The sequence below is a fragment of the Dasypus novemcinctus genome, chromosome 17, assembly GCF_030445035.2.
Source record: "Dasypus novemcinctus isolate mDasNov1 chromosome 17, mDasNov1.1.hap2, whole genome shotgun sequence".
Taxonomy (NCBI): domain Eukaryota; kingdom Metazoa; phylum Chordata; class Mammalia; order Cingulata; family Dasypodidae; genus Dasypus; species Dasypus novemcinctus.
In genome coordinates this window covers 87,319,698-87,345,617 of record NC_080689.1, presented here as the reverse complement: position 1 = coordinate 87,345,617, position 25,920 = coordinate 87,319,698, and the positions used below count along the sequence as shown (strand labels likewise).

Below are 25,920 nucleotides of genomic sequence, written 5' to 3'. Positions count from 1 at the left end.
ACAAGACAGTTCAATAAGGGTGACCTGGGCTAACAACCAAGGGAAATTTTGAGTTCTTACCTTCTGCTGTACACACAACTCATGGCTTGCAAGACTGGCACATTTCTTGGGCTACTGGCATTAATGTTAGCAAATACACTAGAAGAATCTCCCGATTTTAATCAGATACTGGCCAGGTAATGATGAGTGACCCAAATCTAAGAGATATTGACTTTCTTTCCCTACATAGTGACTTTGAACTCTCAGATATGTGACTGGACAAATGCATGTGAAATTAGCAGTACGGTAATTTGAGAGGTAATCTGGGTTATGTGACACTGGCAAAATCTTATAATGATGAGCAGTGGTTGAAAACTCGGTAGGCTTGAAAACTTTCAAGTACATGCATGGATGCCAATGTTGTCCAAATTTCCCATGTACAGTGTTTGATATCTCCATGTCTGAGCTTTAGATGCAGGTTCAGTTTCAAAATTGGAGCCTCATGCCTGGGTACAGAACTTGGCTCTAAATCTTAGGCTCTAGTGAGACTGTTGACATAGGTCTCTGTGCCTCTGCATTCCAGCTGAGGTGTCAGTATTTTAAACACATGCGTGACATATGGCTGTGATGAGGATTTAATAAGTTACTGTATGTAAACTGTGCACTGGCCAGAAGGAATCATTTTCTTGGTAGAGTTGACAATGTTGATTTACCCGTGTAAACAGGAACACTGCCTAGTATGAATAAATACAAGCACACAGACATACACACATTCAGATTCACAGTTACACAACACAGACTTACTCATTGACAGGCCTCAACTACAATCAATACTAATCCACACTACCCAAGGGCAACCCAGCTGCTTCCAGAAACATGATCAAAGTTGAAGAAACATGATCAAGGTTCTTTCCCTTGAGATCAGTTTTTCTCACACCATCCCCAATTCTCACTCCCACAAGGAACTGGGAATTATCCCAATTATCCCCACCTAAGCCATCATGGAAAGCCCACCTATTCATCTAGATTTCTATTATTTTCTATCCCCAGCCATTCAGTGATTCCAGAATACACACCTTGTTCTCTTGTTCTTGAGGCTACCTGTAATGGAGGAAAAGAAAGCATGTGAGAGTCAGATTAGGCTGGGTATCGTTTACACAGGTCTTTTGCTCTCTTAGTTGCTATAGAAAACCAGGTGGGGATCCACTCTTAAGTCAAAGAACAAAAAAGCAAAGTAGAGGACACCTTTAGAAAAGGTGCAGACCCTCCCAGAATGTATTTCCTTCTATTCCTTTTTGGCAGACAATTACAAAATTATTAATCTAAGGAGAAAAAAATGCCACTAAGGCAGGGGGTCTTCTACATAGTGTCTCCCAACTGACACCACCGATGTTGAAGGCCCTCTGGCACCAGCTGTCCGTTGGTAAGAGAGTCTACCCATTCCTGCTTACCCCCAAGTAGACAGTACCTAAATTCTATACTCTACATGATGAATTTTTCAAATCTGAATTTGATTGCAAAAGAAAGAAACCAAGAAACCAACACATTTATTTTAAATAAAGAACGTCAACCCTACCTTTGTGTTAGATGGGTTCTCCTCATCTGCCCTGGCATTAGGGAGTTCCTCAGATGGGTCACCTGTGGGAGGTGGGAAGACACAGAGTAACTCTCAGTATATCAGGAATACTTCTCATGAATTATTCTGGGAACATTGCTTGACTCGTGATGCTTCTCTTTATGGATGTTGGTTATACCAAACCTGAACTGGGCTGCTACTGGGCCACCGACTGCATAAATGTTATTTCTCTTCTCATCTATATACATTATCTTTTTTCTCTGTGTGGGAAAGTGTCAAAGCACTTGCTTATCTATCAATGTCTATGAGTTCATTTTCCTATTTTTCTATCTATTGCTGTGTGTTGAAAGATATGCTGCTCATTAGGTGGTGGAGAAAAAAATTACAGTATTTCCCCCATACTTACCATTAGGGAGGGCAGTGGGTAAGTGAAAGCATCAATAAGTAAGTTTGTCAAATGAAAATTTTGGATAAACCCCAAGGATAAAAGGAAAGGTGCATATTGGTTCATTTACTGACATTTAGAAACTCAGGTTCTTAAAACTAGCTTTGGAAAACTAGTTATATGAATGGAAGCAATAGATTCCCTAAACATACTGAGTTATGTATGCATTTCAGGATGCTTAGAAATGGTAAAGCATGTTAAAAACCAACTTTAGTACACTTCGTCTTATGAAATGCCTCACTTCTGATGTCTAGCCATCCATTTTAACTCCAAATTCTGAAATAAATAATTTACTTGGCCCTTGCTGAGTTAAAAAACAGCGGCAAAACAGACATGGAGCTGAGGAGAAGATGGAAGGGTACAGAACATTAAAAGAAATACTAAATTTTTCTAATGGGAGATTCATTTTAAGGCAACCAGCTTGATAGAAGGATCTAAAATATGAACGAAGTAGTAAGAGACAAGTATAAAGCTCATCCGAAATGTTGTAGGATGAGTTAGAGAGGAGAAACTAGAAACGAATGAGGAGAATATTCTGTTGAAAAATCACTAGCCAAATTGAGGGGTAGTAGCTAGATTAAGTAAGTCAGTATGTTCACACCTCTTGAGCAGCAATTGAGATTTCCCATCTCTATGAGCCGTACGAACGAAGCTGGGAGCTTTTCCACCTGCCACCAACTTCAAATCTCTCTGGGCACAGAGTGACAGTTAGAACCGTGAGGCAGATGTGCATCATGAAGTAACCATGGCGACCAGTCATCACAGAATTTTCAGAGGGAATGCCTTCTCCATATTGCAAGGTCCAACTGCTGCTGTGCGGCCATTTTCCTTTGCCACCAGCAATGACTGGGTGTTCTTATTTCTCCACATCCTCTCCAGTACTTGTTATTTTCCATGTCTTAATAAGAGCCATTCTAGTGGGTATGTTATGATATCTCATTTTGGTTTTGAATTACATATCCATCATAGCAATGACAGTGAGCATCTTTTTATGTGCTTTCTTGCCATTTTTTACCCTTTGGAGCCATATCCAAGACTTTTGCCCATGTTTCAAAATGTATTTTTAGTTTCATTTTTTCACTGTTAGAAACATTTATTTTGATTCAGTCTACCATAAATAACTCAGGAGAGATTCCACTCAGCCTCAGATGCAATATTTTGTTTATTTTTCAGAGATATATACATCACACAAAATGTTCCATTAAAAAATGAAGGAGATTCCCATATGCCCCATTCCCCACAACCCCCATTTTCTCACATCAACAACTTCTTTCATTAGTGGTGTACATTCATTGCATTTGATGAATACAAATTTTGGAACATTGCTACACACATGGATTGTAGTTTACTTTGTAGTTTTCACTCTCTCCCAGTCCATTCAGTGGGTTATGGCAGGATATATAATGCCCTGCATCTGTGCCTGCAATATCATTCAGGCCAACTCCAAGTCCCCAAAACGCCCCCATAATATGCCTCCTTTTCCCTGTCACTGCCTTGAGCAACTCCAGTGGCCACTGTCTCCACATCAGTGATATAATTTCTTCCATTGCTAGAGCCACAATAATTCCGTAGTCGAATACCGGTAAGTCCACTCTAGGTCATATTTCATTTCCCAATCCTGAGGACTCTGGCATGGCGATGCCCACTTCACTGCAATTGACAGCAGCTTTGTCCGTTTTTTAATTGGGTTGTCTTTCATTCTATATATGTCGACCTTCATGATACTTTATATTTTCTAGATAGAAAACCCTCATTGGATATATGGTTTCCCCATATATCCTTCCATAGAATTAGATTGCTTTTGCTTTCATTATAAAGGCATTTTAGGCACAAAGGTTTATAATCTTGATTAGGTCTCACTTATCTATTTTTCTTTTGTTGCTTTTGCTTTGGGTGTAAAATCTAAGAAGACATTGCCCTGGAGAACTCCCTCCCACCCATGCATTCCCAATCAATGATACCTCACTCCAGAGTTTCCAACAACTGAGGGAGGGCTGAGTTCCCATTCCGGGAAACTCTGCCCCACTCCCCACTGGAGCAGCAACAATACCCAAGTACAAGGGCAAAGACCAGTGAAGAAGGATGGTCCAGTGATGGGCCCTTGATACTGATGACTATGTTTATGGGCCTAAGTGCTTTAAATTACAAGTAGGCCTAAACTGTAGGGTGCCTAAGAGTTACATCCCAAGAGCCTCCACATTGCTCAAATGTGGCCACTCTCTAAGCCAAACTCCGCATGTAAGTGCATTACCTTCCCCCCAGTGTGGGATATGACTCTGGGCATGAGGCTCCCTGGTACTGAGGTATTACTACCAACACCTGCTGGTGATGTACCTAGAAAAAGACCTTGAATAAAACGGGTAAGTGGTAAAGACAGATGAGTTTATATGGCTAAGAGACTTCAAAATGAGTTGGGAGGTCTTCAGAGGGGTTGCACTTATGCTCATCTCAGCAGGATCTCAGAGACAGCCAAAGTAGGTACAACCCCAGGGAAGGGTCCTTCTGAGGGGTACAGACACACCCAGGTTCTCTGATCATGACAGATGGCTCTGGAGTTCACTGCCTCATCAGTGGAATTTGTGCTCCTGAGTGTGCAGTTGGATTCAGATGTGACTTCTCTATGCATGCTTCTTCTGTCACTTTTCCCTTACCTGTGATAGGTGCTGGGTTTGGCATATGCTCAGGAGACTTGAATCTCTGGACTGCCTATATGCCAGCTGGGTCCTGGGCCTCAGCAGAGTTGTAACACCTACTCTCCTTTTCTTTGGACTTGCCCATGTCAACTAACAGGGAGGTGAGGATAGTCAACCACTGCACCAGGGAACCAAGAGAGTGTACAAATGCAAGCGGGAGAATTCCACCCATCAGCCATGTGGGATCTAAGCCCCCTTTTGATTTTAAAGTTGGAGTGGACATGGCCATCCCAGGGTCCTCAGGATGCAGGAATAAAATAGAATGGATTTACTGGTATTCTCCTATAGAATTGTCATGACTCTAGCATTGGAAGAATTAAATTATTTCATTGATGTGAAGACAGTGGCCATGGGAGTTGCCAAAGGCAGGGACGGGGGAAAAAGAGGTGTGATATTGGGGCATTTTCAGGACTTGGGAGTTCTCCTCAATGATATTGCAGGGACAGATGCGGGCATAATATAACCTGCCATAACCCACTGAAAGGACTGGGAGTGAATGCAAACTACAAAATAAACTATAATCCATGCAGTGTAGCAATGCTCCAGAATGTGCTCTTCAAATGCAATGAAATCTACCGCCCTAATGAAAGAAGTTGTCGATTGGAAGGAGTGTGTGTGTGTGTGTGTGTGTGTGTGTGTGTGTGTGTGTGTGTAATGCAGTATATGGGAACCTTTATATTTTTTAATGCAATAATTTCTGTGATCTATGTATCCTTAAAGTAAGAATGATAATAATAAAAAATATTTTTAAAAAACAAAACTAAATATTGCCCAACTCATGGTTCTGAAGAACTTCTTAAGTTTTCTTCTACAAGTTTTATGTTCCTAGTTCTTTTAAGTCTTTATACGTTTCAGTTAATTTTTGTATATGATATGAGATAGTTGTCCTCCATCATACTTTTACATATGGATGCCCAGTTCTGCCAGCATCAGTTATTGAAGAGACCATTATTTCCCCATTGAGGGTACCTGGCATCCTTGGGAAAAATCAATTGGCCATGAAAGTGAAGGTCAATTTCTGAACTCTCACTTTGATTCCATTGATCTATATATTTATTCTTAGGCCAGGACCATGTTTTTATGACCACTGCTGCTTTGTAATAAGTTTCAAGTCAAGAAAGGTGTGTCCTCCAACTCTGTCTTTCATGATGGTTGTGACTTTTCAGGATAGCATATCCTTCCAAATAAATTTGATGATTGTCTTCCATTTCTGCAAAGCTGTTTATTGCAATTTTCATTGGGATTGCATTGAATCTATCATTCGTTTTTGGTAGAGTTGATATCTTGGCAATATTTAGCCTTCCAATCCGTGAGCATGCAATGTCTTTCCCTTTATTAGGTCTTTGATTTCTGTTTGCACGGTTTTGTAGTTCCCATACATAAGTTCTTTACAACCTCGGCTATATTTATTCTGAGATAGTTGATTTAATTGTAATTGGAAATGGATATTTTTCTTCATTTCCTCCTTGAAACGCTCATTACAATCATTCACAAATATTACAAATTTGTGGGTGTTTATCTCATAGGACATCACTTTGCTCAATTTCTTTCTTGCTCTAGTTAGTATATTTGTTGTAGATTTATGAGGCTTTCTATACATGGATCTTGTGGTTTGCAAATAGTGAAAATGTTACTTCTTCCTTTCCAATATGGATGACTTTTATTTATTTTTCTTCTCTGCTTGCTCTAGCTAGAATGTCCAGTACAATGCTGAAGAGCAGTGGTGACAGCGGGCATCCTTGTTTTGCTCCAGATCTTAGAAGGAAAGCTTTCGATCTTTCATCATTCAGTATGGTATTTGCAGTGGTTTGTTCCCTATATGCCTGTATTAGTCAGCCAAAGGGGTGCTGATGCAAAGTACCAAAAATCTTTTGGCTTTTATAAAGAGTAATTATTTGTGGTAAAAACTTACACTTATAAGGCCATACAGATTCCAACGCATGGCTGCTTCCCAACCAAAGTCAATTGCCATGTGTTGAGACAAGATGGTGGGTGTTCTCTGCCTCCTTGTTTCTTCCTCTTAAGGCTGCCCGCCCAGTTTCTTCCAATCTCAGCTTTATGCTGGCATAGGGCTTGTCTCTCTGGGCAAGCAATCAGGCAAATGACTCATCTCTCCTCAGGGCTCCAGAACTGACAAAAGTTCTCTGTTCCTTGTCTTCTTCTCTCTTCCTGTGTGTTGTCTTGAGTAAGAGTCCTTGATAAGGGGGTGGGTACTCAAACATGAGTCACACCCTCCTGACTTGGTTGAATCAAAGCCCACATTTCACAGGTCAATTTTAAAAATATATTTTTATTTATTTTTAAAAGATACTTAAGATTACATAAAATGTTTCATAAAAACAATATAAGGGATTCCCATATGCCCAACTCCCCACCCCTCCCACTTTTCCTCTCATGAACAACTTCTTTCATTAGTGTGGTACATTCTTTGCAATTGATGAACACACTTTGGAGCATTGCCACCAAGCATGGATTATAGTTTACATTGTAGTTTACATTCTCTCCCACATAATTCTGTAGGTTTTGGCAGGATATATAATGGTCTGTTTCTGTCATTGCAGTGTCATTCAGGACAATTCCAAATCTTAACTAGTAATTTAGTTAAAGACCTCTGTGGTGAATCTAAGGCAATCAAAGTGGGTTACACTCAGAGGAACAGGCCCATTTACAAAATAATGTCTTTCGGGGGTTTACAAACATAATGACGCTTGGGAGGTCCATTGGTTATTTCAAACTGCCACAGTGTTCATTCTTGTGTACAGGGCATTTCCTTTTATTCTTACTTTTCTAAGTGATTTTATGAGGAAAAAAACCAGGATTTTGTCACATGCCTTTTCCACGTAAATTGAGATGATCATTTTTGTTCCCTTTTTGTCAATATGGTGTATTATATTAACAGATTTTCTTTTTTTGGAACCACGCTTGCATAATGGGGATAATTCCACTCCTTTTTATGACTAAATAATATTGCAATCTGTGCCTGTATGTGTGCGTGTGTGTGTGTGTGTGTGTATACCATGTTTTGCTTATCTATTCATTAGTTGATTGATAATTTGAGGTCCTTCCATCTTTTCACAATTCTGGATAATGGCCTTATGAACACTGGTGTACAAACATCTTTTCATGACCCTGCTTTCATTTCTTTAGGGTATATATCTAGTGGTGGATTGCCAGGTCATATGGTAGTTCTATACTTAGATCTCTCAGGAATCCCCAGTCTCTCTTCCATAGCCACTGGCCTTGAAAGAGTGTTCCTTTTTGTCCTCATCCTCTCTACATGTTATTTTCTGTTTTTAATAGCAACCATTTTAGTGAAAAGATATCTCACTGTGGTTTCAATTTGCATTTTCCTAAAGGCAAATGGTGTTGAGCATCTTTTCAAGGTCCTTCTGGCCCTATGCTTATCTTCTGTGGAGAGCTGTCTTTTCAAATCATTGATTGGAGGTTTTTGATGTGGATTTCATCTCTTTACTTGTAACTGCTCTGTTGAGACTTTCTTTTCTAGAGTCACTGTAGGTTGCTCATGTGTTTCTAGGAATGTATCTATTCCGTCTAGGTTTCTAAATTGTTGGCATACAATTGTGTGCTCTTAAGATCTGTTACAGCTTGATGTTCTTTTGTGACTCTCAGAAGATCAAGTAATTAAACTATACATGCCTGTGAGCGTGTGGTTCTTTGATTGGACTGCATGATTTCAGAAATAGAACCTCACGTGTATGTCGTATTGAGTTTTGACAAGTCTTCCAAATCCACTCAATGGTGGAAAGAATAGCCTCAATAATGATGCTGGAGAACTGGATATCCATATGCGAAAGAGAGATGGAAGACCCCTATCTCATATCATGTACATAAATTACCTGAAAATCTATAAAGTCTTAGAAGAGGTAATGTTGGGAGCAGTCAATATGAGTATACACTGAGTTCAGCAATGCCAGCAACATGGCCGCCAGAGCAGAGCCCACTTCCTTGTTCTTCTTCGTCCCTGCTCCTTTGTTCTCCGTTTCCCGCCACTGCCCAGACTGATAATGCAGTGTGCAGGCTCAAGGCGTGAGACTAAAGTCTGCCTTCCACCCCAGCAACAGCAGCTACCAATCCCTAAACCCTGCCACTTACCGCAGCAACAGCGACAGCCAATCCCTAACCTCCACCTCTCCCTATTCACTGCCCCTTCCCAAGAGTATATATGCTTTGTTCCCTCAATAAAATTTTTGCAGCTTGATCAGAACACTGTCTTGCTGTCATTCTTCGTGTCTCTTGTCCCACTGTTCTTTCTTGGCAGGTTTCGAGCCCTCGTTACCGTCCCCTGGGCCGGGACAAGGTAGAAACATTAAACTTGTACAAGAAAACATAAATACGGCCTTCAGCATCTTGTGTTAGGAAATGTTTTCTTAGAATTTATACCAAAAGCACAGATAGGAAAAGAAAATAGATGAATGAGACCTCACCAAATTTAAAAACTTTTGTGCCTAAAATGACTTTACCACAAAGACAAAAAGTCAGTTAATTCCAGGGTAGAAAATATTTGTAAACCATATATCCAATAAGGGTTTTATTTCTAGAATATATAAAGAACCCTAAAGTTCAACAAACAGTGAAAAACAACCCAATTAAAAAATTGGAAAAAGACTTATGTCCTTCAAAGATGATGTATAAATTTCTAGAAAGCAGGTGAAAAGAGGTTCACCATCATTAACTATTAAGATATGTTACTCAAAACCAAAATAAGATACCATTTCATACCTACTAGAATGACTGTTAAAAAACACAAAACTGAAAATAAGTATTGGAGAGGATGTGGAAAAACAGTAGTACCCATTCATTGCTGGTGGCAAAGGAAAATGGTCACAGGGCAGCAGTTGGACCTCGCAATATGGAGAATACATTCACTCTGAAAATTCTGCGATGACTGGTTGGTATGGTTATCTTATGATACATATATGGCTCATGGTTCTAACAGTCACTCTGTGCCCAGTGAGATTTGAAATTGGTAGCAGATGGAAAAGCTCCCACATTCATTCCTATGGTTCATAGAGATGGGAAATCTCAATTGCTGCTTGAGAGATATGATCACTGACCTACTTAATTAATCCAACCCCCCCAAATATGGTTATTTTTTTCAGAAAATATTCTTTTCTTTCTTTAGTTTATCGTCTCCAATTGGTCCTACAGACTTTTATATGTGTTTTATGCTTCTCTTAGTGTTGAATATATATATTAGGTCCTTCTGTCAAACTCATTGCCTTAAAATGAATCTCCCTTTAGAGAAATTTAGTATTTCTTATGATTTTCTGTATCTTTCACTCTCTTCCTCATGGCCATGTCCATTGTGATTTTTTTTTTTACCAAGGAAGGATGTAGTCAATTATTTATTTCAGATTATATAGTAAATCTGGAATTACTGTGATCGAAAGTGAGACATTTCACATGATGATAAGTCTGAAAGTTTGTTTTTAACATACTTTTCAACTTCTATTCATCTTGAAATGAGTATATAACTAAGTATATGTGGGGTCTGTTCCTTCCATTCACATAATTAGTTTTCCAAAACTAAAAACTTGAATTTCTAAATATCAATTTCTGAACCAACATGCACATTTGCTTTTATCCTTGTGGGCTAATCTAAAATTTTCATTTTTACATAGTTATATATCAATGCTTTCACCTATCCATTTTCCTCCATAATGGTAAGTGTTGGGAAAAGAGAGGACATTTTCTCCACTGTGCAGTGAATAGTCTTTCAATACACAGTGATATTCAGAAAATTAGTTCAATTAACTCATAGCAATTGATAGATAACCAAGTACTTAGGCAGTTTCCACACTGAGAAAACATAATATATATAGATAAAAGAGAAATAGAATTTGCGCAGTGGATAGCCTAGTAGGTCAATTTTTGTTTGTTAACAAACATTCATAAACAGAAGCACATTGTAAGAGTCAAGCATTGTTACATGAGTAATTCACGAGGTGCATTTCTAATATACTGATAGTTACTCTCTATCTTCCCATCTTCCACAGGTGATCCGTTGGAGGAACTTCCTAATTCCAGGGCAGATGTGTAGAATCCATATAAGACCAAGGTAAGACTTCCTTTCTTTGTTTGAAATTGATGTGTTACTTTCTAGGTTTCTTTTTCAATCAAGTTCAGATTTGAAAACCTGATTATGTAGATAATAGAATTCAGTACTGTCTGATTGTGGGTAGTGGGCATAGATAGACTCTCTAACTAACAGATACCTGGTGACAGAGAGGCTTCAGTTTTTGTGGCCTCGGGTGGGAGACTCAAAGATAGAAGACCTTTTCCTCAGCGACAAAGTTTCCTCTTTGGATTAATAATTTTTGAATTGCCTACCAAAAAGGAAGAGAAAGAAATAACTTTTAGGAAATTGTGCACCTTTTCAAATGGTGTCCTCTACTCTTGATTTTGTGTTCTTTGACTCAACCATGGTTTCTCATCTGATTTTCTAGAGTAACTAAGAAAGCAAAAGACCTGTGTAAACAGTACACAGCATGATCTGATCCTCATATGTTCTTTCTTTCATTACAGGTGGCCTCAAGAACAAGAGAAAAAGGTGTGTATTTGGGCATCTCTCACAGGCTGAGGATAGAAAAGGATGGAAATCCAGATGAGTCCCATTGGTTTTTCCTTGATGGTTTTAGTGGGGAAAACTGGTGTAATTCCAGATTCCATGTGAGAGTAAGAATTGGGGTGTGGTGAGAGAAACCGATCTCAAGTGTAAGAATTTGAACGTTTCTGAAGTCCCTGGAAGCAACTCCATTCCACTTCAGTGGTATGGATTTGTTTGAATTAGAGTTAAGGGATGTCAATGAACAAGTCTACATCATATTATTGTATATCTGAGTATATATATGTGAGTGTGCTTGTATTTCTTCATACTAGACAGTGTTATGTTTACACAGGAAAATTATTACTGTCAACTCTGACAACAAAATACTTCCTTCTGAACCACAGCAAAATTTACTATAGTAACTCACTGAACTCTGATCAAGCCATATGTGGTGTCTGTGTTTACTATACACACACATCAGATGGAAAAGAGAGGCACAGAGACAACTGTCAACAATGTTACTAGCTTCTATGGCTTAGAGCTAAGATATGTACCCAGGCATGTGGCCTGAATGTTAAAACTGTAAACATGCACTTAAAACTCAGACATGGTAATATTACTCAACATACATGGGAATACTAGACAAAATTAGCATCTGTTCATGTATTTGAAATTTTGCAAGCCTGTAGAGTACCCAACCACTGCCCATTGTTACAAGATACTGCCAGTATAACATAACCCAGGGCCCTTCTCAAAGCATCTCACTGTAAATTTCCCATTCTTTTTGCCATCCACAGATCTAAGAGTTCAAGGTCAACACTTAAGACAAGAAAGTCAACATCTGTTAGAGTTGGATCACTCTTTATTCCCTGACGAATCTAATTATAATTGGAGAGATACTTTAGTATATTTCATAACATTATTTTCATGAGCCCATGAAATGCTCCAATCTGACAAGCCATGGGCCTCACATACAGCAGCAGGTAAGAAATAAAAATCCCCCTGGGTTATTTTGTCCCCCAAAATTCTTTTTTTGCCTATGTCAGTCTTTTCGAAGAGTCTTGTTCACCTGGATTAGAGACCCTCTATGCTCAACCTATGTCTACTCTCCTGAATGAGTGCTTATTGCCAGTGTAGATAGAGTGCCAGATCATTTCATGAATATACACACGTAACAAAAAAGGAAGCCAAGAAGGAAACTAGTATATGAAAAAGAGCAGTTACTTTTAAATGTTAGGATTTCAATATTTTAATTTTCAATATTTGATGACCTTTATAGTAACAGTTTACTGGTTAATTACAATAAAATATTGTGCCCAAAATTCAATAATCCAGTTCCCCAATTGAATTTAAAATTTCATTAAGTGATGACAAAAGCAGAGGCAGCATAAATGGATCTGTGTAAGGTGGTTTTGGAAGGTGTAAAGAAGCTATTGGAGGTTAGGCTATGCTCGCAGTCAGATGGAGTTATGGGACACAGTGTCATAATGCATATTTTAGTATTTACACATTTGTAGATTGTGCTTCTAATCCCTTCAGATGCCTTAGTTAGAAATATGAGGAAACTTTTTCATATTTTCCGTCAACCTTTCCTTTACCTATCTTTTATTTTATTTTACATTTTCTGGTTATGAAACATCAATAATGATCAATTTGATCTATTTTTTTCTTTGTGTTTTACATCATAAATTAATTTTTTAGATGGTTCCCATAATAACACAAATTAGACATTTAAGGTGTTTCATTGTTTTGTTGCAGCAAAGTCAGGAGTACTGAATAACAGAGAAACTCAAATCCAGCACTCAGACATGGAGGAACAGATTTATTACATGTGGGCCCAGAGTAGAGTCGATGTCCAAATTCTGAGCCCCATTTTTCATTTTCTGTAGGTTTATATAGGATTTCAGGTGGGATCGGCATAACTTTTGCTAATTGGCTAATGCACTGCTTGGCAAATTTTGCAGGCAGGGTTTCAGAAGCAGAATGCAGGTGCAAGGCTGCACTTTTAAAGGCTGATTTACAGATGCAGGGGCAGAAATTACTTGTTAGATATTCTCCTGCTAGGCCATGTTTTCACAGACTGATTTACAGAAGCAGGGGCAGGGGTCACTCATTTGATGTTTTCCTGCAAGGTCATATTTCCCTGAGGAAGATGCATGTTACTCCTATTTCTGCTGTTAATAGGTCTAAGGCTCTCCTGTTTTGCAGGGCTACTGTGGCTAGTGAGTTGACTTGGCTCTGGAGGGAGACTGTGGAGTCAACAACATGTTCTATGCCCTCATTTAATTCTCAGGAGAGTTTGTAATAAAAGTTGAAGGAAGAACCTAATCCTCCAAGTCCAGTTCCTATTTCTGCAACTATACCTGCTCCTATAAGGGTGGTGGCAAGCAATGTTTGTTTGGCCCACTCTTGGTGCAGGTTAAGGGCTTGTTCTACCTCATTTTCAGTATATACTGACACTTTTGGTGTTAAGAACACCATGATGCAATTCCCTGTCCAATTGGCTTCTAAGCATCTATATGCAGTGCTCCCACATAGGAAGAACAATCCTGGGAGGTTACACTGGGTCACGTTGTTTGCTAGGGTTTTACTGGCAGTACATAAGTTTGCAGGGATTTTCCCAACCAATTCTGGTGTTAAATCAGAGTTTTTCCCCAGATAGCAGGTTATATTGTTTTGATTGCCTTCTGAGAGAACTAGCTGGATGTTGAGGGCCATGGAGCCAATAGGGGCAACTACATTTTTAATTTTAGCTAAGGTTTGTTTGGGGGTCCACCCTGGAGGAGATGGGGTGCCTACAAGGTTTTCTCGAGAGGGGCAGGCACAGTCGACAGATATTGGTGTCCAGGTGAGTGTTAAGGAGGAGGGTATTAGTGGTGTTGACTAGCTGCTCCACCTGCTGAATGGGGGCTATGAGCTGAGTAAGTTGGCAGAGTCATTTGAGGTTTGCCCACTGATATAGATATTTGGGACCTTTGGCTAGTCAGATGAGTTTGGCGCAGATCTGTTTTAGGACTTTTTCCTGGGCTTGGTTGTGCATTCCGCCCCCATCAGACATGTCTATTTGTGGGCGATAGGTCCAGCCTATAGTTTCCCCTGGTTTACCCCATGTTTTGCAGTTGGCCCAGTGTTTCATTACACCCATCCAGAACTTTTGCCCATTTTCTGAACATAGGGTAAGAGTTTGGATATCGTAACATTTTGCTGGCATGTAAGTGTAATATTTAAAGGCAGGCACAGGAGACCATTTTTTCTTGAGCTGCTTTAGCCTCTGTGTCGCAGTGGATACTATGGCCTTGTAGCACCCAGTACAGTGGGGGTAAGCATTGGCAGTGGCCCCAAGCCAAGTGAAGAAAAACAACTTAAAATAGCAAAGCATCCCACAAGACTCAAGTACACTATTAAGATTAGTGTCCTTTCAGCTACACTCCAGTCTCTGGGAGGTGTAGCTTCCAGTCCAAAACAGGAAGCTGAGCAGTCCAAAGAGTAGTAGGAACCACAGGGAACAGGAGTACATCTAGTTGGGTGATGATGATTCTCGGTGGCTCTGGGCAATTAGGATTTTCAAGGAAGAGTCAGGTACAGGGTAAGCTATCCAGTAGTCTTGATTTTTTTTTTAAATTGAAGTGTGCCCTTTTAACTCTAGTATGATGAATCCAAGAGACAATACCTGAAACTTTAAGAGCAGTGGAGTTACAAGGATAACAGTATGTGGGCCCATCCAGGTGGGCTGGAGGGGCTCCTTTTCCCAGTCTTTTACCCAAACTAGGTCTCCAGATAAGTGTGGGTGTACTGGGTGGCCTAATGAGATGGGATCCGAGACAGGACAGTTTTGTGTATTTGGGCCAGGGTTTATCCTTGTTGTTGGCTAAGTTCCCTTGAAGGAAAATATTAGGACCAGAGAAAGTGAAAGGGGTAAGAAAAGAAAAATATAATAGTAGTATTGATAGTGAGTGTTCGCAAAAGAACCATGTGAGATCTAGGAGAATGGATATACCTATAATGAGATCATAAACTGAATATGGGAAGGAATATAGTATGAATTAAAAGGTCAGTGTGCCAGGCCCAGAGCCTCAAGAGACTTCAGCTCCTACACTTTGACTTATTGGACTTACTCCACTCAGCTAACATGGAGTTGAAGAAGGTCAACCACCACAACATGGAGCCTAGAGTGTCTACAACTAGAAGCGGGAAGAGTGCATCCAGTACCCATGTGGAATCTAAGCCCTCACTTGACATAGGTGTGCAATGGACACAACCAATCCAATGTCCACAGAGAAAATGTGGAATGGGTGTGGGAACGGTAGCCATGGGGGCTGCTGGGTGTGGGGAACGGGAGGAAGAGATGAGATGTGGAGGCGTTTTCGGGACGTGGAGTTGTCCTGGATAGTGCTTCACGGACAATTACGGGACACTGTAGATCCCCCCAGGGCCCACTGGATGGAACGTGAGAGAGTCCGGGCTATGATGTGGACCATTGACTATGGGGTGCAGTGATGCTCAGAGATGAACTTACCAGGTGCAATGGATGTATCACGATGATGGGAGAGAGTGTTGCTGTGGGGGGAGTGGGGGGCGGGGGCGGTGGGGTTGAATGGGACCTCATATATTTCTTTCAATGTAATTAAAAAATAATAAATAAATATTAAAAAAAAAAAGGTCAGTGTGGTCAGCAGAGAGGGATAGAGAAAAGAAAGGACAAAAATATAAAGAGTGAATAAAAGATAGAAAACAGAATAGAGGTATTAGAGATAAAAAGTCAGAAATATTGGCGACTAACCAAAGAGAGGTGGAATGTAAGAGAAACAATAAATGATGGAGGCTAGAAAGATGTGAAGGAAAGGGAATAGGATTGGTAGCCAAAATCAGTACACACAGAAAAGAGGAAATTGAGGATGAGGAAGCACAGCAAAGAAGAAGTGTTGCCTGCAATATCTAATATTAAAAAAGAAAAGAAAAAAGAAGATAATGAAAAAAAAAGTAAAAAAGAAGGGGGAAAAAAACAAGCAAGAAAAAAAGAAAGAAAAAAAAAGGGCCACGGTGGGTAAAGAGGAAGGAAAAGCAGTAAACAAACCAAAAAAAAAAAAAAAAAAAAAACACAAAACAAACAAGCAAAGCCTTAGGCAAGGAATGCTCTTTGCAATTGAATAAACTGCTTAGGAGTCTGACCTTCCCCCTTTTTCCCTTCCTCACTTCCCTCTCTCCCAAGGTAATATGAAGGCTGTGTGAGGGTTCCGGTAGGACATTCAAATGGGCCCCTGGTGAACCAATTCACCTCAGAAAGTAATGTCTCTTAATTTCTTGAGAGAGAGCACCCACCTCTTGCCAGGGACCCTAAATATACTATTGGAAGCCTGCAAAGCATGTCTTACTGTCCCTCTCAGGTGTGCTACAGGGGGACTAGTTAATTTTTTGACTCCACCTTCTCTCAGACCAAGTTTCCTATCTCCGCAGGGCATTTAGGTAAATCAGGCTCTCTCAAAGAATTTGCCTCTCCTCTCTTCCTAGTCTCTCCCCAAGTCAGCTGATATGCTCCTCCAAACTCAATAAAATGGGGGACCGGATAATTGAACCCACACTCCTTGGACCCCTCTGTACCTCCCACCTAAACCCTCCCATTCTTGGAGATAGTCCATGACAAGAGGACGAGGGCAATGCCGGATTTCTGGGAGGGCTGGGCTTGAGAAACAGAGGCCCAGGAGGATGTGGAGTTGGGGTACGTAAGTCTGTGAAATGTGGGTTGCAGGGGTTCAGGAAACACAGGCTTGGGGTTCACGTGTTTGGGGAACTTGGGGCTTGGGAATGCTGCTGTGTGACTGGTAGTTCTCAGGGAGCACTGAGGCCCTTAGTCCTAGGGGGAAGGGATTTGTTTTCCCATGGCTTCCTAGTTCAGTGTTAGAAACCCACAGCTTTACCTTGAGGAAGCCCTAATTTTGTGGCAGTATCTCTAGATTGATGTCCAGACACCTCCTGCTTTGTAGGTTCCTGAAACAGCCCACTCTGGCAGGATTCTGTCACCACTTAGCTGGTCCTTTTGCAGGAGAGATGATGATGGTGCACGTATTCGGACACCATCTTGTACCACCTCCCCTCCCTCTGCTTCTTATTTGTAAGCATTTCTTTGTAGCACTTCCCTTTCTCCATCTTTATAAAAAAATAAAAAAAAATTTCTCCAACTTCCTCACCCACTGTATTTTAACTTTGCACACATTTCCAAATCTACCATGCATCTTGAATTAACTCATGTAACTCTGAATTGCCCAGGCAAGCAGTTGTGCTGGAAGGCAGAAGCCTTGAACCACACTGTATGGAGGGGCTCCTGTGAAATTGTTTCTAGGCTGGGCTCTCCCCCAACAGGTTTTTTCCTGCACATGTCACTCTGGAAATGCAAGTGTGTTCTCTTCCCTGGAGTTGGCTACACTTTTTTAGGAGGAGGAGCATATTTATATTGTTTTTTTTTTTTTCCCTGGGAATACACAGAAGGAATTCAAAATGTAAAAAAAAAAAAGGAGGAAGGAGGGGAAAAAGAAATGTTAGTGTGGAGTGGTAGGATGAGGAGGGAAAGGAAAACAAGTTGATATGCACTCAGATGACTTTTTTTAAAGATTTATTTATTTCTGTCCCCTCCCCCGCCTTTTCTGTTATCTGTGTCTATTTGCTGTGTCTTCTTCCTCTGCTTCTGTTGTCAGCAGCATAGGAATCTGTGTTTCTTTTTGTTGCATCATCTTGTTGTGTCAACTCTCCATGTGGGTGGCACCATTCCTGGGCAGGCTGTACGTTCTTTCACACTGGGCAGCTCTCCTTACGGGGCACACTCCTTGCAAGTGGGACACCCCTACGTGGGGATACCCCTGCATGGCTCGGCACTCCTTGCACGCATCAGCACTGCGCACGGGCCAGCCCCACACGGGTCAAGGAGGCCTGGGGTTTGAACCACAGACTTCCCATATGGTAGACAGATGCTCTAACTGCTGGGCCAAGTCTGCTTCCCTCAGATGACTCTTAACTTACTCTTTGACACTACAGGAAATTCAGCATTCCTGAAGAGTTTAGTGGACTGGATTCACTTGTGTGTGAACATGGAGGTGGAGATAAGAACTGGAAGGTAAAAATAAGTTCAGGTAAATGAAGCGTGTCCTGAGAACCTCTCCTCAGGGACTAGTAACCCTTTCAACATAAGCCCTAAGATTGCTCAGTTATAGCTTCCCAAGACACCTTAATTTGGAGGAGAGGGTTCTAGCCCTGTTCAGGACCAAATTTTGACCTCCAATCCACTTAAACTCAACCAAGTCCCTCCCTTCGTTACTGAGTTCTGTGAACACTGTTGAGTGACCTTGAGTGCCACCAATTCAGGTATCTTAGAAAAGGGTGAGTTAGATTGAGGTAGTTTGCCTGGGCTGATAATACCATTGGCTAGTTGGTATATACTCAGTAATTGACTGTCTCAAGTTTAGGTGGCTAGAAGTAAAGTCTAGGTATTAGCCTGGTGATATATTCCCTGAAGCTGGTGGCAGCTTTCCAGCAAACCCTTACTTGACCATTCATTTAATAATATATCTATACATGTCTCCTGCTCTGGCTCATGAATTTGTCTACACTTCCTCTCTTTATAAGGCCTTCATGCATATTGAATTAAGGCCACCCTTAAGGGATAGCACATTGGCATTCCCTTCATTAAGAAGATTCTTGATGATCCTGTTCATGTATGAGTTCACATCCCTAGTAGTGGAGGTGAGGATGATACCATGGCTTTATGTCCAGACTTCATTCACTTCATAGTCAGAAAAAAAATGATCTGGGGTATTTCTCATGCCAGTAGGGCTATCTGTAGCTCTATTTTCTATCTCGGTGGGACCGGACTCTTTTAACTCCCTAAGCCATGGGGTTCTGAGCCTCTGTAGTTCCCTATTCACATCCAGGTTTAGCTCATGCACCTTTTCTCAAGCTGTAGTTCTTTAGAAGTTATTTATGCAAGTAGGATTCAAACAAACATAAAGCCTGAATGATATTTCTCTTCAGAGCTTACTTGGGATGACAAAAGTAGGTAAGATTACATGTCACTAATGTCCCCTTATTTATTTTGCAATACTGTTATTAATAGAATAACTTTTTTACATTATAATGATTAGAGTTTTAAATATTTACATGTTGGAATATCTTAATGTAAGAGAATGTATGTTTTTGGTATCACAGTATAATTTTTTAAAAAACAGAATGCACAGGTAAGCTTTGTGTTTGATTTAGAAAGAAAATGTTAATTAGGAAAAGTAAGAGTTCTAGGAATCTCTCCTTTCATAATGTGAAACTTCCAAGACTGGACTATGCTGAGGGTTAGGGAGGAGGGGGCAGGGTTATCACTTCCATGCATGTCCCTTCCATGCATGTCCTGTCACCTGGCCCAGGTAAATAGGACTCTGTCTTTCCTTCAAGAATACTTGAGCCCCACCTTTTCCTCTGCATCAGTTTCACTCTTCAGAGGACATTCACCTTAAGGGCGTCCAATCTAGCAATCAGGTCAAATTCCTTTGCTTGGAAATTTAGAGAAACTGTCATAGACTACACTAGGAATTCAGTGCCTGCTGGATCTGGCTCCTGGGAATATCATGGACCAAAGATCACTTCTCCAGGGCCTGAGGTGACTTTTGGGTCCTACAACCCATTGCGGAGAAATCCCAGCTCTGGCCATCTCTGCACCATCCCATGGATTCCAGATCCTGCATTTGTATTACAGATCCTACAACTGACAGCTGCAAATCTCTTGCGCTGGAAGCCTCAGCCTGAGGCTGAGAAGAATTGGAGATCTTATGGTGTTTGGAGATGCCTCAGTGCTCACCTTTTTACTCTATTCTGAATCAGCCAATTTACAGACAGTCGAGTTTCTACTTCAAAAGTTTTAGGTGAACTTGTAGAAATAGGTTTTAATTTTACATATCTTATTAAACAGCATTTGATCTTTGCTAGTTACATTTATTATTTATCAAATAAATACATACATAGAAACACAACCTAAACAAAGTTAGAGCTATATAAATTATAATCATTTGTCTCCATATTGACTCCCAGGAGGGTCACACACCCACTCATAGAATCCTCATTGAGTGTTAGATGAATAAATAATTGCAAATTGGGTGCTTATCATCTGTTCACCTTTCACTATGTTTTAGAAATTTAATTTACTGAAATCTGTTCACTAACCTGGAAGGGGCTATGTCAAAAATATTAACCTTAGTCTAGCAGGGTAATTTGAATTTCAATATCTTTTTGACTTACATTTCATTGTTGCTGGGTATAAAACCATGATTCACATTTCTTTGGACAGATGTTACTCCATTTTCGTCTGGCACAAAATCATGCTTTCAAAAATGGTGATGAGATTCTAATTACTTTAAATAATGTGTGTATAGTTATTCATTTTTTCTTTAGTCTGGATAATTTTCCTAGAATATACCTTGTCTTTAGTTCTTTTAAGTTAATGCTCAGCAAGTACTTTTGATAGGCAACTTCAAAGAATTTCATTCCCAAAAAAAAACCAAATTATAATTTTTAGCATTTGTTTCATGTCTTTGCTTTGGTGTACTGGTTCAGGGACTTCAGTCTTCCTCATCTATACTGTTCCTCATCTATTGACATATTTTTTTCAAATCTTTAGCATTCATTGTTTAATTTCTTTTCAACGCTTCCCACTTTAGACCTTCTCTTTTTTTACTTAAGCATTATATTGTCACACTATTTCTTATCAACTGTATTTTGATTTTGAAATTATATTTTCCATTCTTCTTATTCCCCATGTCTTCCATTTTTCTTGAGTTCTGTTTTACATTTATGATATCTTATATATTTTTTCATTTTCTACATGCCTTTCATCTTCTATTCAGAAAGTACATTTCATTACATAATATAGCTCATGAGGAAAAACTTTCATTCATTTGTTGCTGTACTTACTCCTTTTCTCCCTATAGTGCCTTGGTAACTGAAAATAACATGAATTTTTTTTCTGTTGGTATTCATACAATTAAAAAAAAGAATAGAAGTGGATTCAAAATAACTTTCCCAACAACAAAGGTTTGTTTCTCTTTGCAGATTTTTTATTACATTTTTTCATATGAAAGCTTTCCCACTGATATTTCCAGATTCTATATTTCTACCACTCTTAAAAATGGTTCTCCACTCTCAATACCTCTATTGAAACTTTTGTTGTCCATTTTCTTTCTCTGACTACTGAATATTCCTTTTAACACGTACTCCTCTCTTGAAGTGAAACATATATTACCACATTGCCAAAATCTAGTCACTCTATAAATGTTGATATAGATTCAAAATCAATTATCTAGAAGTTATTTTCAATTAGATAACTACATTTTATTTCATGCCTTGTCTTATTTTTATATATGTATATGTATTTCATTCCTACAATCATTAGATTTCAGTTTCTTAAATTTATTTTATATGGAAATTACTTTGTTTTTATATTTTATATTAGAGTTATTTGAGTACAGAGTTGTTAACTTTCTTTCCATTCAGTTTTAAATCAATCTATTTTTATACATATTTGGTTTCAGCAATGGCAGTTCTTCAGGAAATTTTTAAAAATTCTATTGCTATAGATTCATAACCACATAGGTTCAGTGTCTTCTTGATCTGGACTAGAATATTACCACCATATAGTTTTATAGCTATCAGGCACACACAGAGACATCCCCCAAAGTAATCTTTATATTTCCCATTGTCCCCAAGGATTGTCCTTAATACTTCCCTTCCCTCCATGAAAAATACTGTTTTAAAAATATCTCTAGAAAGAACATGTTCATCTAATATGGTTTCCTGAATTTTTAAAATTTAAGAACACATCAAAACATTTCAGGCATATTCTACCACAATCTTTTTATTATAACCTGAGCATGAGGACATTAAGAATTAAGCTCTCCAAAATCATAAAAATGTAGGTCTTTTACAATTAGCTCACATTCTGGTATTTCAGAAATACACTCACAGGTTTCCTATATCCTGGGACTTTCTGCTGCTCATGGACTAGGTGGTCATTGTGGAAGTCCTTCCACCCTGTTAACAGCTCTATTTATATGACCCAGGGTAAAATTAGACTCAGTTGTGAAATACTGGAAGTCTTTTGCATGAGGTCATGAATACAATAAATTAGCTCACTTTCATCACTGCTATTCAACATTGTACTGAAAGTGCTACCCAGAGTAATTGGGGAAGAAAAATAAATAAAGCTATCCAAATTGGAATGAAGAAGGAAAGCTATCCTTATACACAAATGACATTATCCTTTATATACATAATTCAAAAGAATCCACAACAATACTACTGGAACAAATACAGACATTAAAGCAAACACATTGTATGAGAAATACACACAAAAGTCAGTTTTGTTTATATAATATGACAAAAATTAATATGAAATGGATTTTTAAAAAATCTATTCAATTAGCCTATAACAAATAAAATACCTAAGAGTGAATTTAATGAAAGGGTAAAGCAACTGAAAACCAGCAAAGATACATGAATAAAACTAAAGAAGACCTAGGAAAACAGACATCCATCGTGCATGGTTGGCAAAACTCAACAATGTTACAATATCAACACTAACCACAGGGAACTAGATATTCAATATAATAGTTATAAAAATCCCAACGCCCTTCTATTTCTTTTTTTAATGGAAAAATTGATTCTCAAATTACATGGCATCAATAAGTGGCTTGAGTAGGGAAAAAATCACCTTTCTCTTTTGTGAGGTTGGAACAGATTAATTTATATGACATGAGGAGATCCTTCATTGAGATATGTCAGACTTAGATATATAGAAATTTGTGGAATCCTCTGAGAATTATTGGGTTCACAGAAAATGGGGTTGTAATTCTCCCTCCGAATGGAGGACCACTATTCTCTTATAAGTCTCCTGGAGACTAAGAGGCAGGATGCAAAATATCTCTAGGAAATATGCTGTATCTCTCCTTTGGGGCATTTTCATTGAGGCTGGGGGCAGAGTAGGTTTCTCAGAAGGAAGTAGAAGTCTTGAAGGAAACAATACTTCACCATATCCCCTCCTCTCTATACACTAAATTACAGGACCTGCAGTGAGTTAAGCACAAACAAGTCATTCAGCATCACTAGTGACTAGTTAAATTCATATGAAAACTAAAAGGTTTCACTGCTACATCTTTTGGAATGGACAAGATCTGGGAGAGAAAGGACTTAAAGAGTAACAGTGCACACAACAGGCTGCTCAGAAATTTGTTCAGGTCTTTAGTCAGGAAAACAATTGTTGTCCACCTCTAGGCAAGCTCTGATACCAGTGATTGTACTTTTCAACTCCAGCATTTCAACTTCAGTTGATTTTATACTTTCTACCCTCTATTGATATTCTCCATTTGGTAAGACATTATTCTCATATTTTCCTTTTATTCATTGAACATATTAAAATTGTTAATTTATTATCTTTGTAAGTTAAAAATCTGGCTTCCTGAAGGATAGATTCTATTAATTGTATTTTCCCTGGTGTGTAGGACATTCTTTTTTGTTTCAGTGCATGCTGTGAAAACTGGATCCTTCAAATATTTTAAGGTGGCAAGTCTGGAAACCAGATTTTCAGGAATCTATGGTTTGTAGTGACTTCTTGTTTTAGTTATTTGCTTCTTTAGTCACTATTTGGCACTAAGTTTGTGAAGTCAGTATAATTTTTCATGTATGTTCACTGAAATCTCTGTCCCAATAGCTTAGTGGTCAGAGAGTGAATGACAGAAAATTCCACATATGCCTAAATTCAACCAAAAATTTAAAAGTCCTTGCAGATATATTATATGTGTGCACTGGAACATGGCTTTAACACTAAGCCAGCTATTTTATGACTCCACAACCCCACACCTCCTGTTTGTACAAATCTTAATGTTCAACAAGAGATGATCATTTAGGACTTTCTCAGGCCTTTTCTATGCACGTGCCCAGCCCTTCTATGCACATAGTTTCTAGATACCCAGAATATATTGCAGCTTTTCAAAGTCTTTATTGGCCAAAGCACCGCAGTACTCAGCCTTCTTCCAAAGCATTTCTCTTAGTCTTTTGCTGCCACAACTGTGATCCTGTGTGCCAAGTGGAACTAACTAGTCTATTTGCCTTTAATGTTTATGTTTTGTATGAGTACCTCCTAGCTAGCAGCCTGAACACTGGGAGAGTTCTGAGTTACATGAAATAAATGCAATTATTTTAAAATCATAGTACTGTCAAGTTGTACTACCTAACATACAAAGACCTAAGTAAACCTGCTTCTTTCTCAAGGGTAAATACTTTCAAAAGAAACAGTCCTAAAGTAACCATAAAAGGGTTATCAGACAAATTTCCTACTATTTGTGTGGTCAGTGAGAAAGGTAAGATCTTGCAATGAGTACAAAGATAGGAGTTCTCAGTAGAAAAACAGAAACAATTAAAACATGGAAATGAATATTTAGATTTGAGCACAACACACTGAACCTAAATTAACAGAGCCTAAAAGAACTGTACATTATTAAAAATTTTTAATATTCATTCCAAAGATGGAAAGAGGGAGAAAGAAGTTGGTATAGAAAAAATATATGAGTTGAAAGTGATTGAACACCCTGCTACTTTGGAAAAACAGATTCACAAAGCTCAGAAAATATCCCCACGAGAGAATATAATCAAAGAACCAAAAATGGAGTCAAAGACAAAATCTTGCAAAGTGGCAAGGATAATGATGTACATTTCATGTTGGAAAATAACTATTTGAAGGACGGTGATTTTTGTGATTTCATACAGGCCAGAAGAGATTGAAACTTTAAAATGCTGAAAGAAAGGAAATGTTATTAACCAAGGAAAGTCTAGACAGCAAATGTTACTTTAGATTTGAAGGGAAAATTATGACAGAAGGACAGACTTGAGAAGCAAGAGAATTCATCAGCAGAGTACTTGCTCTATAAAGGTGTAAGAGGACTACTTCAGGCTGAATAAAAATTATGCAAGAAGGAACCTTTGAACTTCAGGAGTAAAGGATGAAGTATGGAAATGGTGGCTATATGGGTCAATGAAATTTTCCAGCATCAGAAAGTCCAGAAATGCAAGAGATTTGTGGGGCTTGGTTGTAGACTTTTGCACACCTTTCGCACAGACTTTCGCATCCAGCTGTGTTTGTGCATGCTCTTTCCTGCATTGCATCCCAGGCACAAGTCAATCAGGATGGGATTTGCCTTTGACCAAATTTTCTTGCACCAAAATTATGTATCCATAGACACATGCTTTACATTGGCTCCTTATGGACAATTACCTGGCCAAGCTTTGCCCCTTCCACCAGCTCACAAATGCACTGAGGACCTACCAGCGACAATCGGAGATCAATCTTTTTTGCTCTAGAAGTGAAAAGTTGACACTGTGCTCTAGAGGTCAATGAGGGACTCATCCTTCCTGGGAGAAATGGGTCTCAGAAAAAATGCTCCGTTCCAATAGAACAGAAGTAGCCCTAATCAAATCACTCAGATGTATGTTTCAAAGTCATGTGATAAGTGAAATGCCATTTACATGAGCCCATACAATGCCACTGGAGGTTTCCCTTCAGTTCAGAGACTAAGAGTCCTGATCCTCACCCCACCAGGCTAAAGCAGAGTTTACAGAGAACCTGAGCTGGCCAGTAGAG

The 25,920-nt window shown here is 39.1% G+C and overlaps 1 protein-coding gene and 1 long non-coding RNA gene across 4 annotated transcripts in view; one reads left to right on the top strand and one right to left on the bottom strand.

Moving 5' to 3' along the window:
* The window catches only part of LOC131274064 (protein IWS1 homolog), a 132,882-nt gene that overhangs the window by 74,049 nt on the left and 32,913 nt on the right, over positions 1–25,920 (top strand). The gene's annotated exons all lie outside the window — the stretch shown is intronic.
* LOC131274067 (uncharacterized) lies at positions 801–2,734 on the bottom strand. Its single transcript, XR_009181277.1, has 3 exons — positions 2,602–2,734; positions 1,556–1,617; positions 801–1,080 (listed from the first exon to the last, which is right to left on the bottom strand). It is a non-coding gene; the product is annotated as an uncharacterized lncRNA (long non-coding RNA).